Source organism: Marmota marmota, unplaced genomic scaffold (genome assembly GCF_001458135.2).
Source record: "Marmota marmota marmota unplaced genomic scaffold, marMar, whole genome shotgun sequence".
NCBI classification, from domain to species: domain Eukaryota; kingdom Metazoa; phylum Chordata; class Mammalia; order Rodentia; family Sciuridae; genus Marmota; species Marmota marmota.
The window spans coordinates 45637606-45656725 of NW_026000108.1; positions in this window are offsets into that span (position 1 = coordinate 45637606).

A 19120-nucleotide genomic window follows, 5' to 3' on the forward strand; every position below is an offset into this window, starting at 1 on the left:
ACTACAAAGTTTCTTCTCAGAAAAAGAAACGATCTGTGAGGTGAATAGAGAGCCTACATCTTGGGAACAAAATTTACCCCTCACACATCAGATAGAGCACTAATCTATAGGGTACATAAAAAATTCAAAAAGCTAAGCAACAAAAAAACCAAATAACCCAATCAACAAATGAACCAAGGACCTGAAGAGACACTTCTCAGAAAAGCATATACAATCAATTAACAAATATATGAAAAAATGTTCATCCTCTCTCACAATTGAAGAAATGCAAATCAAAGCTACTCTAAGATATCATCTCACTCCAGTCAGAATGGCAGCTATTATGAAGAACAACAATAAGTGTTGGCGAGGATGTGGGGGAAAAGGCACACTCATACATTGCTAGTGGGACTGCTAATTGGTGCAGCCAATATGGAAAGCAGTGTGGAGATTCCTTGGAAAACTGGAATGGAATCCCCATTTAACCCAGCTATCCCATTCCTAGGTCTATACCCAAAGAACTTAAAAACAGCATACTACAAGGACACAGCCACATCAATGTTTATAGCAGCACTATTCACAATAGCTAAACTGTGGAGCCAACCTAGATGCCCCTCAGTAGATGAATGGATTTTAAAAAGTGTGGCTTATATACACAATGGAATTTTACTCAGCAATAAAAGAGAATAAAATCATGGCATTTGCAGGTAAATGGATGGCATTGTAGATAATAATGCTATGTGAAGTTATCCAATCCCCCCCCCAAAAATGCTGAATGTTTTCTCATTGATATAAAGTGCCTGACCCATAATGGGGCAGGGAGCAGAAGCATAGAGGAATAGAGGAACTCTAGATAGGGCAGAGGTGTGAGAGGGGAAGGGAGGGAGCAGGGGGTTAGCAATGATGATGGAATGTGATAGACATTATTATCCAAAGTACATAAATGAAGACATAAATTCTGAACATTCTTTATATACAAACAGAGATATGGAAAATTGTGCCTTATGTGTGTAATAAGAATTGTAATTCATTCTACTGTTTTGTACTTAAAAAAAATAAGCCTTGGAAAATATATCCTCTACTACGTGGTTAGTTTTGATGAATATAAACTTCTGTTGACTTGTATTTACTGTAGACTCACAAGGTCTTGAAAATGACTTAGAACCCCCTTTTAATTTTATATTAATTTCTAACTTTATTAAGTGCAGATATAGAAGAAAATTCTAAGAGTAGGTAAGAGTTTACTTTGGGCCAAGCAGGATGATATATGATAGCACTCTGGAATCACCACTAGCCAGAGTCTGGTTCTCAGGGTTGTAGGGTTGAAACTTTTTTTGTGGTTATTGCTAGAATGAATTTATTCTGAGGATACTCTATATTGCCTATTAATGAACAAGATAATGCTTTGTAAATCATATTCAACTGCATTAATTTACTGCCAAGATCTGACTTCTCTCAGAATATTCCTGTCCATCTCTCTTCACAACTGCTTATGTTGTCAAGATGACAGAGAAAGAAATTCATAAACAGAATCTGTCAGTTGTCTTAAACACAGCATCAGGATGAAGATGACTACCAGGAGAGATTAGCAAATGGAGCAGATTCAGAGATGGGCCAATCGTCAAAATCACCTGAGAAGATAATGTCACCCTAATTCTAACACTTGATAGAAATGCAAGGGTAATAAAACACTTACAATTTTTTAATAGAATGTATCCTTAGAAACATATGAAGTTAAAAAAAATTCTCAAATGACTCTGATATGTAGATTGAGAACTACCAATATTAAATTTATTTCTTGCGGGCCACAAGGCTAGAAGAATTTCCCCACAGTGCTAGAGAACATTACATTTTTATACATTACATTTTTAAAACTCACACTTGGTAGATTGTCAGGTGTACCTCACAAGAACAGCATTACATAAGCCTATTTCATTTATCTAATAACAGAAAATTTGATCCTATAGATTTGTTGTTATATTTCTACAATCTTTATAGCAACTGAATGGTAACCATCCATTTTGTCTCAGGTAGTGAAGTAATTCCTTTTTATTGATTATCTCTTCTCTCTTTTTTAGAGAAGAAAAATTTGGAATGAAATATGTCTAGTGATTTAGTCACTGTTAATATAGATATTAAATTCTATAATTAAGACACAGATATTTATCCACTTAAAATTTAAATTCCTATTATGACTATGACTTAAAGGATTTCTTTTCTTTATTTAGTAGTTCATTCCAGTTTCACTATCGGTACTGGCAATTAGTTTTAACACAAATATGAGTATTATGAAGTCCTTATTTTAAATATATTTAAAGTGATTTCTGTTTTTAAAATGATAAGGACATTTAATACCTACTAAGATAAATGTTCCACTGCCAAATGTAGACAAAACTAAACCCATTCAATCAGAGTGTTAGAAATGCGTCCATGCAATGAAATAAGAAAGTAAGAGGTGTAGTGTAAACTTTGCAAATAAGAGGAAAGATTTTTATTATGTACAATGATATCATTATGAACTTGAAAAAATAGGGGAAAACCAGCATAGGCACAATAAGAAAAACCAATATGGGATTCATTTATAAAATTTACTTACAAAAATCAATCAATGGTTTTCCTTTCTATAAAAAGTACTAGAAAAATAAATGTAAAAATAAGATTATTAAAATAATAACCAAAAATTTAAAACCAAGTGAACAAATTTAATATAATTCCAAGAGGAAAGATTTAAAACTCTACCATGTAGCATAAAAGAAGACTTGAAAATGTAAAATGCCTAGATACAGAGATTCAGCATTGATCCTTTCAGTTTCTGCTTCTCTGAAGAGCCCTGACTATTACATGTAGGCATGTATTCATACCCTCTTGTGTGGAAGGGCACACACATAATTTTAATGGCTGCTTCTGGTATGGGGCACAGAGGATTTCTTATAGCACACTACTTAGAGCAGTTAGATCTTCACTATGACCATTTGTTAGCTCTATAATAGAACCATTAAAATATTTTTTTCTGGTTAAGATTTTTTAACGATATGGAAATGCTTTGACATGTCTTACAATAAATAACACAATATAGTGCTTGTCATTAGAAGAGTTCTGTTTGAATTCAGATTTTTCCCTTACTTACCCTCATTTGTTCATCAATCTCATATTTTCTAAAAATTAATACTTCAGTGTTAACTCCTGGAATTCCAGCACTGAATGAGGCATAACAGACAGTCCCCTCATGGAGCCAACAATTCCATTTACTACCTGTCACACAACCAACCTAGACTGCAACTTCCTCATTCAAAAAAAAAATGGGACTATCAATGAATATCTCCAAGATTATTGTGACAATCAAATGAATTAACACTGTAAAAGTACCAAGCTAGCATCAGGATATAATGAGCACTCAGTAAATACTTGCTAAATATGAAGCATGAGCAGTCACAAGTGACTTCACTAGCCTGATTTTTTTTTTTTTTGTAAAAACAGACAACAAAAATACCGTTGGTTGGAAAATAAATGATGGATAGATAGCAATACTGATAGACTCATTGCAATTAGAGGGCATTGCTCCCTTCTAAGAGTCCACTAAGATAAAACTATTACTTTATGTCAGTGAATTTGTCAGTGGTCTTATTAACAAAAGATAGTTTTTATATATCAAACTAGCATATGTCATCTCAATTTAAAAAAAAAAAACTCTTAAGAAAAAGAAATGCTTCTCTATATTCCACACAGAATTAGTACACATTAACTTTATTTTCAATATTTACATCAATCTAGTCACAGTAATGTAGAAAATAACTTCTTAAAGCTATAATATTGTATAATGAAATGTTTCAATCTAAAATTTTACAAAATGTACATAATCATGAATAAAGTAGTGTAAAATTGATTTGCTATTGAGTAGCAATATACAAAAGCCCTCCTTCCCTTCCTAGTTTTGAGAGTAATGTGTTTGAAATCGTCATCAGAGCAGAATTTCATTTTTTTTTTTGCTTTCACTCTACTTCCATAAATCCCTTCTAATATTTTATGATCCTTTATAAGAGTGAAGACTTGAACTACTTCCCTTATATGTTTTAGTGTAATTCAGAAACAGAGAATATATGCAATTTTTCCCTCTACAATTCTTAGCTGAGAGTCAAAATTAAACCTGTCATTTCTCTTTCATACCTCTTGTCAGTAGACACCACTAAGTATTAGAAGGGCAATAATTTAAGATAATACTGAACTGAAAAACTGGGGATCAAGTGCCAACTCTGCTTCTACTACTCCCAAATACATTTGGATACATAATTGCTCTCTCTCCAACCTGCCATTCCCCTATCTGAAAAGAAGACAGTTGGTAACAGGATATTTACTGTGTGCTAACAAAATGCTAAGCAATCAAACATGTATCTTTCATTGAATTTACTCCAATTACTAGAGGTGATAGACTATACTATCTGCTTTTGTTGAAAGAGAAAATGGGGATCTGAGATATTAATATATAACTATACCATAGCAGGGCTGATTTCAACTAAATCTATTTCAACCCTAAATCTATACAGTCTGCTACTAATAACATCTACCTCAGAGATATTATAAAATCGTAATTGTAATTTTTTATCTTTATAATCAAAAGTGCTATAAAAGTTGTAGCTATTATAGGTATTTATAGTACACTTAAGCTCTCAAGACTTGTATATGTGAATTGGACATTCACTAGTACTCAAGTTTAAAGAACAAAGATCAGATAAAAATTCTCTCCCCACAATACAGAGTCTTTCCAAGATGGGAATTATTTAGAGAACTAAGGAGATAGTGTCATAAGTGGGTATCATTTAGGCTTGGTGGGAAGATACTATGAATAATTAAAATTACATAGTTTAAAATATACCACATTAAAGGATCTATGATATTTACCACTGTCCTTTGCTTATCAAAAGATTAAGAGAATAGATGCAGGAACTTCATGTCCAGTACATATGTATGTGCTTTTAAAAGCAAACTTTGTGTGATATATAATTATGCATATTTCTTATATGTGTATATATGCACATTGCATGATTTTTGTAATTTATCTATCCAATATAGATAGGCAAACAATTAGAAGGGTGGTCTCAAACATAATGCTCATTCTTGGATGTAGGTGTTTTAAGCCCATTTTGTTTTCTTCCTTCCTTCTTTCATTCTTTCTTTCTTACTTTATTTCTTTTTTTAGCTTTTTCTAGCTTCCTTTGCATGCTGCATCAAGAAGAATTTCTTCATTAAAAAAATAAATATTTTAATAAAATGTTCTTTGGCTATTGTACAGAATTTTTCTTACATTGAGCATAAAAAGGAGAATAGCCGGCAATCAATTTATGAACAAATGAGCCTTGTTAATAGAACATAATAAAATAATTTACAGCAGCTTAAAAGACAAGAATGTACATTTCCTACTTTTGTTCATTTGATATTTTGTTTTTGTATTGATCTTATGTTGGAATCTTTGGCAAAGATAGGCTTTTTTGTTTTACTCGCAGAGAGAGAGAGAAAAGATGCTGCCTAGTTAATTACTAACCACAGCGATATCTCAGTTGAAAACACAAAGCGGACTTTAGGAAACATTTTCTAAAATAGTGGTATTGACAACAGTTGGTGTCTCAGAATATTCAGACCTCATTAGATTACAGGAAAGTCACTGTTTTGTCAGTCTGTAGAAGTTCTTAAATGTGACAGTCTGCGTGTGTTGGGTGGGCAGACCCAGCCAACACTTCAACTGCTGTACTTCTGCTCTAGACTAAGATAGGCATTTGAGCAACTACAATAAAAGTGTGATAAACATTTTGGTAACAAATCACCTTCCTATCAAATTTAAAAGATAGCATTTTTAAAAGGTTTGACATATGTTTTGTTTGCCTTCTTAGCGGTTTTATTTTATTTGTATTCATGCTTCATTGTAGTGAGATTATCACCCTTCCCTATATTTAACTCTCAGTATCAAGAGGTGGGACAAGTAATATATTTTTCAATTGAAGGGACTGTTTGAGAAGGCTATTTACATTCCCTTTGCCACCAGTTCTCTCAATTTTTTGTTTTAGATATACTACTTTTTGCCTGCCTAAATCTTTATGATTTTGAGAGTTTAGAACAAATACATTACTAAAATGCCCATTATCCATGTGTTATTGTGTTTAGCTATTCGGATAAAAATAAGTAACTAAGGTTAATTTTTAGAAATAGAGGATAAATTTTTCTTGAGGAATCCTAAATATGAGCTCAAAGTAATAATTTAATTTAAAATGATTAAAAGTTGGTAGTAGTCCCATATGCTTTTAAAAAGCAAATACAGCTGGGCATAGTAGCACAAGCCTGTAATCCCAGAGTTTGGGAGGTTGAGAAAGGAGGATCACCTGTTTCATGCTTCCTGCTTAAAATTGCTTTAGTTATTCTGGGTCTCTTATTTTTCCAGAAGAATTTCATGATCGCTTTTTCTATTTCTGCAAGGAATGTCATTGAGATTTTGATTGGAATCACATTGAATCTGTAAAGTGCTTTTGGTAATATGGCCATTTTAATAGTATTAATTCTGCCTATCCATGAGCAAGGTATATCTTTCCATCTTCTAAGGTCTTCTTCTATTTCTCTCTTTAAGGTTCTGTAGTTTTCATTGTATAGATCTTTCACTTCTTTTGTTAGGTTGATTCCCAAGTATTTTATTTTATTTTTTAAGGATATTGTGAATGGGGTAGTTTTCCTCATTTCCATTTCAGAGGATTTGTCACTGATATACAGGAATGCCTTTGATTTATGGGTGTTGATTTTATATCCTGCCACTTTGCTGAATTCATTTACCAGTTCTAGAAGTTTCTTGGTAGAACCTTTTGGGTCTGCTAGGTATAGGATCATGTCATCAGCAAACCGTGCTAATTTAAGTTCTTTTTTTCCTATATTTATGCCTTTAATTTCTTTCATCTAATTGCTCTGGCTAGTGTTTCAAGAACTATGTTGAATAGAAGTGGTGAGAGAGGGCATCCCTGTCTTCTTCCAGATTTTAGAGGGAATGCCTTCAATTTTTCTCCATTTAGAATGATGCTGGCCTGAAAAATGCTCACCATCTCTAGAAATCAGAGAAATGCAAATTAAATCTACTCTAAGATACTATCTCACTCCAGTAAGAATGGCAGCATTATGAAGTAAATTAACAACAAGTGCTGGCAAGGATGCGGGGAAAATGTACACTCATACATTGCTGGTGGTACTGCAAATTGGTGCAGCCAATTTGGAAAGCAGTATGGAGATTCCTTGGAAAGCTGGGAATGGAACCACCATTTGACCCAGCTATTCCACCTCTGGGACTATATCCAAAAGACCTTAAAAGAGCATACTACAGGGACACAGCCACATCAATGTTTATAGCAGCACAATTCACAATAGCTAGACTGTGGAACCAATCTAGATGCCCTTCAGTAGATGAATGGGTAAAAAAATGTGGCATTTATACACAATAGAATATTACTCAGCACTAAAAAATAACAAGATCATGGCATTTGCAGGGAAATGGATGGCATTAGAGCAGATTATGCTAAGTGAAGTTAGCCAATCCCTAAAAAACAAATGCCAAATGTCTTCTCTGATATAAGGAGGGTGACTCCAAATGGGATCCAGAGGAAGAGCATGACAAGAAGATTACCACTAAATAGGGAAGAGACATGGGAAGGAAAGGGAGGGAGAAGGGGAATTGAACGGAAGATGGAAGGAGACCCTCATCGTTATACAGAATACATGTATGAAAATGTGAGGGGGAAAAAAAATAAGTGTGTCACATTAGATTAGGTAGAGAGAAGTGATAGGAGGGGAGGAGAGGGGAAGGGGGGAAAGGAAGGACAGCAGAATAAAATAGACACTAGTATCGCTGTATGTATATATGTGACTGTATAACCAATATGATTCTGCAACCTGTACACTCAGAAAAATGAGAAATTATACCCCATTTGATTCAAATGTATGATATGCCAAGATCATTGCACTATCATATGTAACTAATAAAAAATAAAATAAAATAAAAATAAATAAATAAATTATGGAACAAAAAAAAAAAGGAGAATCACAAGTTCAAAACCAGTCTCAAAATGGCCCTATTTCAAAAATGAAAATAAAAAGGAGAAGGGATGTGATTCAGTGGTAAAGCAAACCCCTGGATTAAATCCCTGGTACCAAAACAAACAAACAAACAAACATAAAAACCTCTTCCTTTTCTTTTCCTTCCTTGTCATTCTCTTCTTCCTCCATGTCTTCTCCTTATTCCTCGTAAATGTTCTCACCTTCAATAGGAGCATCTACAAATCTCTAGAGGCGATTCTACAAGAAGAAAGCAAAGTAGTAAAAATGAAGCAAAAACTTCAGCAAAGACTGACAGAAGAAAAAGACAAGAATGAGAGTCCATTCAACAATTTCAGATATTGAGATTATCAAACATTTTAAAAAAGCACTTCAACAGCCAGGCATAATGGTGCACACCTTTAATCACAGAGACCTGGGAGGCTGAGGCAAGAGGATCACAAGGTAGAGGCCGGCCTCAACACCTAAAGGACAAGGAGATTTATCACAACTGAAGGAAATTCATGTTCTAAAAATTGTCATAAGGATATTATTAAAAATGTAATAGAACAAATAGGGTGAAGATAGGAAAATTCTAATTGGAGGCATAAGGAGTAGAATTTAAATATCCAATATATATCCAGTTAGGGATCCAGAAAGGCATGAGAAAGAAAATTAAAGGACACAATATTTGACATGAAAATGAATTCCAAATTCCACAGAGATAAGAAGACTGCTGAGTCCCTCCCACAACATAAGGAGTAATAATAAATAGGTGTTATGAATCAAGACACATGAAACACTAAAAAAAAAAAGAAAATTCTAAAAGCAATAAGAAATAAATAAAAAGATGATTGATTTCAATTGAATGAATATTAGATTAAATACTGAATCTCTTAACTGAAATATTGACAGCTAGAATACACCAGAATAACATGTTCAATGCATTAAGAAAAACTTGAATGTCAATCTCTGATGTCATATGCAATCAAAATACCTGTCAGCTACTTGGACAAAATAACATTTTATACAAACAGAATATCATGAAACTATTGAAAACCAAGAAAGTGAAATTCTGAATAATATACATAAAGACTTAGGGGAATTGATCCTGATTTAAGGGTACCAAATCCATTAAGTGATACTTTGAAATGAAAGTTACAGATGTCAGGATTAATAAAAGATTTTAGGTATTTTGCTTACCTATAAATACTTTTGCCATTAGTAAGACAGAAAAACAAGAAAAGAGAAAGTGATGGGTGTAGAAAATAATGAATTTGTTTTCAGAGGTGTTCATTTTAAAATACCTTTCAATGATCTATGCATAAATGCAAATACACATTTGTATTCAGAATCCGGCACACAGGGGAAAAAGCCTGGGCGAAGTATAAAATATGTAAATGATGTGTTTGTAAGCATTGTAAAATCATGGACATGGAAGATATCACCCCAAAACAAAATACAAAATGAAAAGGAAGTAAGTCTAGACTGATTTCTGAGGAACTCAAGCACTTAATAAAGAATCTTACCCATGAGCTGAAAATTTGATTTCAGTTTTATAAAGTGATTTTCACTTCTTAGAGGACAAGTTAGTTTATAAATCCATAATATTATTTGATTCCTTCCACCTTTAATTTTCATTAAGAGCAGTAATAGTTGCAATGATATTTAATGAATTTTTAAAAAGTTTTATTTGTGCAAAGTATAAAAGTTGCTAAATATTGATGATTACAAAGATAAATAATATTAATTTGATTATAATGACCATAATGCTTGTTGATTTTTTTGCATTTATTCAACAAGTATTAAAGTTTTATTAAGTATCTACTTTGGACCTTCACAAAGCTTACATGCTAGTGGAAGAGCCAGGAAAAAAAATGATGCAGTTCAATAAAGAAAAATAAGTAGTCATAAACTAAAGAAAGGAACCATGGGTTCTTTTAGATCTATGCATTCTAAGTCCTCTCAGTGAAGATATAAATGAGAGAGAGGAGCAGATTTTTCAGATATCTGAAAGAAGGCATTCCATACAGCCACTTTGTCCAGAGAGAGTAGGATCCAATAAGGAAGGTGGAGGGTGTGATTCCAGAAATTTAACTATGTAGAGAGAACAAGAAAACAGCATTATCTATTGGTGTGTGTGTATGTGGGGGGGGGCATTTGTAATAATGCAGAAATAGTCATCAATTATTTTATTAAACTCTACATCAAGCAGAATTGTCAAATATGAAAGTGTCATAGGAGATTTTATAGCTGTATTGAGATGGATGAGCAAGAATATAAAAAAACAAAAATCCTTTCTGATTTATATTAAGGAATAATTATTTTGAAATAATCAATTATACTGAGATTCAGTTCCCATTAATGTACTTCTCTGTCCAAATCCTATTCCTAATTTTGTTTCCTCAAGGTGATATTGAGCCAAAAAGTGCTCTTTACTCCATAAGCTCTTTAAATTAGACACAAATATGAAGTGGTACATCATTTAAAACCCCTTAAAATTGATCAATATCAATTCAAGAAAATTTTTCATGATGTTTTCAAAATTCAAGCATTGGTGTTTTTGGAAATGCCCGAACTACCACTCCAGATAGGGAAGAGTAGTTCTTTGGCAATTAGAGAACACACTGCATCCCTGATCACCCAAGCTTACTGGGTATCAATTACAGGAGGTTCTAACTGAACACTCTACAACAGCACATCAGTTTTGCAAACTCTGCAAATCTAGTAAAAATTTATTTTATTCTTTATTTTTAAAAATGGCATGTTTTGCCATTATTTTCAAACTCAATCTCTTTAGTGTGTCTTTCCAGAGTATGCCACCTGTTTCCTATGACCCTCTCTCATTTACTTACACTTATCTCTCAGTACTATCTGTGTGTAAGTTCCATTCTGGACTCACTAAAGTGATTGTGTTTTTCTCACTGATACATTTTGAATATGTTTTCCTGGCTTTTGTGTAAAACTTTGCTGTAGACAGAAATCATCTCTCCACTCCAGTCACACTATCTTCTCCAAATCTTAAAATTCCTATTTGAAAACCCCTGGTTGGTGCACTTGTTTTAAATGATAACTGGATTCTGGGACATATGATTAACCCTATGTCTTATTCAGATTTTGAGTAGTTTCTTCTACAGGAATTTGGTATATTTCATGTCTACATCTTAATATATATTTGCCTTGTATGTCCCATAAATGTATAAATTTCAATTATTCTTAATGTCCTTCATAAGACCTAATAAAATGCCATTCTTCAATCGGGAAACAACAAAACATTCATTTTCTGGTGCTTCATTGCAGAATAGCTTATTTTTCTAACTAGTGTATTCACTTGGGGGACCTAGAAGATTTCTAAAATTTTATGGAATTTTTTTGTACATATATTTTCTAGTCTTCTATAGGAAAAAAGTGCATTTGTTTAATGTAATTTTTGTCTGTGATATTGCAGCAGAGGCACACTCAAAATTTACCATAATGAAGAGTCTTAAAATAAAATGTATACTGATGCAGAAGCCAATCTGATTGAAAGCATCTCACCATCTTACTTCAGGGTAATAGGTCTGAATGTGTGCAAATTGTCTAAAAGGATAAGTCCCGAAGTAGTCAGTTAAGATGTCCATATATTCTTTGGTAATGGATATCATAAATAATGACATGCCTTCTGTATGTATCAATGAATATTTTCATTTTTTTCTTTTGAACAGTAAATCATGTTAAAAAACACTCACATATAAGCATGTTAAGGCATATTCTGAGGAGACAATACATTGTCAGCACATTTACACATGCCATTATTAGAGTAAGTGGGTGATTGATGAGAAGAAACACTGACCTGGATTTGGAATATTTTTAAAAGAAGTTGTGCCAAACCCTAAGCAACTACATTCAGTATTCATAGGCAACTGTGGATGGATGCTGTATTTGTTTATAAAAATGCAATGGCATATGATAGATGCCTGAAGATTCTTTTAGTGAACTAGTATTGTTGGTAAGGGAATTTTTAATTAATAGCATTCTCAAAATTTATCAATAGTGGAATTTAAGCTGTCACTACCTCCACCTACCTAATGGTATTGATGTGATATATGATCACCTGAGTAACACTTTACCTTACTCTAAAGTAAGAAATTATGCCTTTCTAAAAATCTCACAACAAATACTTACTAAGGATGTTTTATCGAAAGAAGATAAAAAGAACAAGCTGTACAGAGTTCAAATGAAATAAAACAAATGAACAAATTAACCACCCCACTTATTATGATTGGTTAAATTAAAAAGATAACTTGGAGTGAAATGGGTTTTAGTATGTTTAGTTCATGTCCACCACTGTGATTTAGCAAAATAATACATAAATACCTTCAACACAGCAGGGTATGGTAGGGCATACCAGTAATCCCAGCGACTGGTGCTGTGGGGATCAAAAGTTCAAGACCAGCTTGGGAAAATTTGCAAGAACTATCTCAAAAATTAAAAGGGCTAGGACTGGCAGGGCATGGTGGTGCTCACCTGTGATCCCAATGGCTCAGGTATCTGAGACAAGAGGATCACAAGTTCAAGACAGCCTCGGCACTGTAGCAAGTCCCTAAGAAACTTAGCAAGACCTTGTGTTAAAATCAACCAATCAATCAAAAATAAAAAGGGCTTGGGATGAAACTCAGTAATAAATTACCCTGGGTTCAACACCCAGTACCAAAACAAGCAACCAAAAACAAAGAAAAAAAAAATCCCTCAACACAAATATAATGAGATCCACAAGTCAAGAGGGAAAATGGGGAAATGTAATTTTCCTCAGGCTAGTAGTGGCTAATATTGCCTATTTTTATATTTAATTGCTATTATTCCTTAATGGTGTTCAGCTTGTGCTATTGTACTAAAAATAGACTTTTTACTTGACAGGAAAAGTTTTCCAAAATATTACCAAATGTAAAAAGAAAAAACTTCTCACACTTTTGGACTATATTTTTATTTCTTACTCATCATTTTTAGACCTAATTTCATCTCTTTCATATTTTACATACCCCTTTCTTTGTTATGTTGCTTTTATTAATGTTTTCCATGTATTGACATGTACAATGGCACACACATGCATGTTCACACACCAATGACAGGAAGGAAGAACTCTTGAGTGGCAAATAATGTAACTTTTTTTTTCTATGCCATTATCACGTTATTTCAGCAGTGAAAAATTAATCATTTTTATGCATCACACAATCTTTGCCATAACATATACATAGGATTCTTTATATCCTCCAAACGATGAAATGTGTAAAAATTTAGTCATTCCAGTATGATATTGTAATATTAAGACTGCTAATATTACATGCATGTTTAAGTAAGCTCTTTCACAGTCATCTTGACCTGTTTCTTGATTTACCCATATCACCTTAATTATTTGATTGGGCTCACAAAACAACCTCTGAAAATATTTTTAGAAAGCTTACTAATTGTTTTTTTCCTTCTCTTTTATCTGCTGAATGTATATTGTTTTATGAAGACTGCCAAACAGCATGAGTGACACTGTATTTAAGTGTCAGGATAAGTTTATTTTATATAATAAAAAATAAATTAAATAATAACATATTTCAACATTATATGAAGTAAATAAAAAGATTGTTTAAATATTTGCCTTAATGAAGGGTTGAAATGATTATTGCAAATTGCAATATACAACATGAAATCAACAAAATAAAGGTGTATACCCAGGAACCTAGCCCAGTGTTATGCACATACTAGATAATTAATAGTTGTTAATGATGACAATGCCTAGAAATTTAGCATTGGAATATATTTTTTGTATTACCCACAAAAATGTTTTATTTTCAATATATTTTAGATACACAAATAATAAGTCTGTAGTGTTACTGTATTTAAATTTATCTTCTGAATACCTTGCCTTACAGGGGTAAATCTTAATTGATTTTTTTGTGATTTAAGAATAGGCAGAGGTACTCAAATGTTTTTCACATTGTTTCTACCTATTAATTTTGCTAGAGGAATATATAACTTTTAGACTTTCAATTGCTTCTTATTATCTATAAAATATCTCCAAATGATTTTTTTTCATTCCTTTCAAGAAAAACTACCTAGAGTATAACTCAATAATCGCCTTATTAACGTTCTCAAACATCTTTTTGCCAACTTTTCTCTCTGTAGGTTGTCTTACAATGTTCTAGAACTCAAGTTCATAATTCTTCAATTTATTTTTATACTTGTTCTTTCAGCCATATTCCAAGTTCCATAAATATCAGCAAAATTCTATTCTTAGGAGCAAATGTCCTTCAGAGGAGATTATCATTAATATATTTGAAAGCTCCAGATAATTTATATAATATCCATTTTACTATTTTATTAAAAATTGGAATGAAGGAATTTTTATTGATATTATTTTCCTAAGAGAACTCAAGAATATTTAGAAAAATACAAAAGATAAACTTATGTAATTTTGGTGTGAAAACTTACAGACTTGTAAGAGAAATTTAGTAGATGAAAATCATAATAAAAATGTCAGAGACAAAATACAAAATATGGTTACTTCAGAGCAATAGTAGTCTTTCCAATGTTTATAAGAGACATCATCAATAAGAATATTACAAAAAAATGCCATGATATTTAGAATATAAGTGTAATTATTTAAAATAAATTTGAAGGAAAAAAACAGACAATGTGGAGATACATTTAAATATACCAAATAGGTAAAAAAAAATACAGCATTTTATAAATTTGCAAAATAACTAGTATTCAGTGTTATTCTCTTTTTTTTTAGAGAGAGAGAGAGAGAGAGAGAGAGTGAATTTTTTAATATTTATTTTTTAATTTTTTCAGTGGACACAACATCTTTATTTTATCTTTATGTGGTGCTGAGGATCGGACCCAGGGCCCTTGCATGCCAGGCAAGTGCACTTACTGCTTGAGCCACATCCCCAGCCCATCAATGTTATTCTTAGTGCTTTTTAAAATAACCTGTATCTTTGAATAACTGAAATTAACAATAATACTTTAAATAGTGCTATTTTGAGTCAATTATCACACATAGAATTCTAGTCCAAATATTTTCTTCAGTAAAAACAAAAATATCACTAATATTTTTAAACTATTTTAATTTCATTAGGCTCAAGACCCTTCTTTTTCATCCAAATTCATTTTAATCCTTTATCATTCTTCCATGCAAATAATTACTGAGGCCCTGTTATGTTTGAAGGGAGGAAACATCATGAGTTCTGCCTGATTCCTGATTCTGAAATACCCGACCACAATCACCTATGTATCCATCTTTGCTTGTTATAGTTGTTTCTAGATGAGGGCTTTTCCCTAATCCTACGACAATTCAGCTTCTCTAAAACACATATCAAACATGGTTCCAGTAGTCTCTGCTCATTGCAGTCACCCACTACCCTCCCTATTGGGCTTTTTTTTTTCACTAAAGACATCATATTTTTGTTCTTTTTCATCATGACTATTTCTGTCTTATGGTTACTTTGGTCTCTCAGTTCCTTCACTTCCTGGCTTCTTTTGATCTCACTCTGTGCCTTTTCTTACCTACCAACTCCTATGCCCATATCCTAGACATTACCAATAATGTCACCACATTCAAGCTTCCATTAAAATTTTCCTTCTCTTTCAACTCCAACTCCCTCTTCCCAGTCCATTTCCTCTAATACTACTTTTTTTTTAAATAAAACACAGAGAGCATCAGGGACTATCACATCAACTCCCCTCAGGTTAATACATGTCCTTAATGGTTTCGATTTCATGATTTCTTATGATAACCACCTTTTGTATGCCATCTCAACATCATAAGTTTTTTTCGCCCTCCACTGTGTTGGGAGTCTGGCGTTAATTGTTTCTTGGCAAAATACAACTACTACATTTTCTAGAATCTATTGTTGAATAGCTAGATCTATTATTCTTAAAGTTAATTCAGATAATTCTATTTCTTTATTCAAATTATTCAATATATTTTAATTATATTTATAATAAAGTACAAAATATCATACCTGGACAATAAAACCTACAAAATGTGGTCTCACTTTCCTTTTGTCTATACCATTTTGGGCTCTGTTCCTGCCTCACAGGGCCACAGCTATACTGTCCTCACTCCTCTTTGAAAACAGAAATGCTGGCTCTTCCATCAGAGCTTTTGCCATATTTTTCTCTTTTTTGACCATTTTATTCTAGATATTGGCATGATTTAGAATTTTGATTTAGATTTTTGCTCAAGTATAACCTAAGAAGTGTAACCCAAGAAACCTTTAAACAGTCATTTAAACAGTCATTTAAAACTGCACCTGCTTTTCACTCTATTTTCTATCTTGCTATTTATTTTTTCTCTATACTTTTCACTTCTTGACATTCTATTTATTAACCTTATATTTAATTTATTATTTTTATCACATTGGAACATAATCTCTAAGGCCTGGATATTTTTTCTTCTGCATTCCCTGCTATATTAGTAGGACAATGAAGATGTCTGACATTTAGTGTTAGCTCATAATTATTTGCTGAGTAAGTAGCACAGGAAAAACATAGCTGAGGAATGATACCAAGAGAAGAATGGGAGTGAAACTATTGGACGAAATGCAAGTAGCACTTGCTTGAAATGGGAAGTACTCTTGAGACTTTGAGTTACTGAAAGAACACCAGTAAGACAGGATGAGTGCCAAGTCAATGGAAAGGGCACATGGAGAGGAGTCCTTGGAGTGTCTACACTATTTTAGGCCAGGATTATGCTAGTTATCAAAGCTCATTCCTTTCATTTACCTATGAATTTTGTCTTTTGTTTATCATTAATCTGCTGAAGTATTTCAAAGAGGAGGGTGACATGAACTCACTAAGTTTTCAAAGAATTTATAAAGGCCTAAATCAATAACCTTAATTGTATAAAAACAAATTATTTCACAGACTAAGCATCAAAGACAAAGTAAAATCTCCACCATGATAGTTGTGCTGAAACTGTCTAAGTGAATATATACATATAACTGGGATATAAATTGAAGATTATTAAACAAAATGAAAACACAGATAAGACTATGAATAACGAAATTTGCTGCTTTATTAAAAAAATACAGATGATTCAACTTCATTTACTGTCTTTTATATTCTAAAAAAAATATTTTTCCAGAGCAACATTTCCATACAAAATAATGAGTGGGTTATGCAAATTCATTTATTAATTCAAATTGCATCTTTCATATCACTTCTGAATGAAATGGTGAATGATCCTGGAAAAGGTCAGAAAAAATAATTATCAATAAAAGTTAATATATTATAAAATTTCTTGCACCTCAGTGTTTGCACTTGATTTTAGTCCATTATTGTGAATTATCATGATTTTTAATAAAGCCTTAATACTAATTAAAGTATAATTGAAGTTATTTAGTTTGTCTGAAATATATGTCCTTAGTGTATCACAAAAGTTAATTTGTCAGATGTCACTGATCAGTATGCAGAAATTTCAGCATCGGTACCAGTTTGATTTCTGGCTTCCTAAAGAAAAATCAGCATCATCATTGAGAAAGGAATTAAATGCTTTTCTGCTTATTATGAACTGCTCTTGTCAGGCTACTCTAACATTTATATACTGTGGGTAGGTATTCTATTTACACTTAAAAGATATAGACATATATCTATACCTCGTGAACATATAGACAATAACACATTCAACTTAAAACTCAACTTCTGATAGAATCCATTCACTTTATTGACAAATTCCTGAATACCACTCAGTTAGCAAATATGCTGAAAACATTATGCATAAGGCACAATTGTTGCAATAGTGTGGAAGACAAGGGCTTGAAATGGTCAGGAAGGAGGTGACTGCTGAAGGTCAAAGAAACTACTTGACCTTCAATTATACTTCTGCAATGAAATTTGCTCTCTTCTCCTTCTCCTTTCCCCTTCTTCTTCTCTTTCCAGCCCCCCTCTTCATTCTTTCCCCCACTTTTTCTCCCTTGCCCCTGCTCCTCTTCCTCCTTTTCTCTCTTGTTCCTCCCTTCTCTTCTTATACACACATGTACTCTTCTTTGTTTTTCAATCTAAATCTTACCACTCCCTCAATTAAATCATGTTGCTGATCTCATGAGGCATCATAAACTAATATTCTTTCAATTATTTGAACAATTTGAAGTCATATCTTTAATGAGTGTATCTACTTCATCCTCCTGTTTACTTTATCTTTGAGACTATAAACTACAATCTCCTAAAGGAATCTTCTGATACCATTAAGCATTATGTGACTGTTTCTCTTCTATATTCCAATAATATCCTGAGGTTTCTTCTGTTTAGTGAGATCATATACTTTTTATGTACTTTTATTTATCTCCAGCCTCACTGTGAATCTTTGAAGTGTGATATTTTTAGTCTTAAAAAATCAGTTTTCTATCCACAGAAGTTAGACCAATTCCCCCCAATATTAGGCATTCAACAAACAATATTGGATATTTTGTTTTGAAGCTCAAGTTATTTGTCATTCATATAAAATATTTAATAATTGATGTGTAAATCATATAGAGTATTAATTTCATTTATCATTGTGAAATTGTAGATTTTGATAATGATCATCAGTAAGTATGTATCTCCTTCCTAATGGGTACATTAAAAAGCTCTAAGAGATAGAAGAAAATAAACATGTCCTATAGGGTTGTTGAATACTAAATATGTCTCCTATGCCTTCTCTCAATTACTTAAGACCATTATTTCCCAGATCCTCAGTCACATATTCTGCTGTGGCTTCCACTGAGCTCAGGATGGGCCCATGTGGTTTTACTGCCAGAGTTTACTTGCTGTTTGCCTAACAGGGCTGAGATCTTTCTGTTTGGCCATCTCTATATGCTCATAACAACATGCCATATGACGTTACTTCTTGTTTTTTACCACCCTTCCTAAAAGAATGAATTTTCCATCAAAGGGCTTGTGATGTGACTTTTGAAGAATATGAAGAAAGGGTAAAACAAAATGTCAAAAGATAATTTTTTTCTCCCATGTGGAAACATTGACCATTGAGAAACAGCCCTACTGAGAGTTGAACCAAAAAAACCCCTCTCCTTTTCCTAAGTCCCCTTGACTATACTATGTTGCTGGGATATGTCCT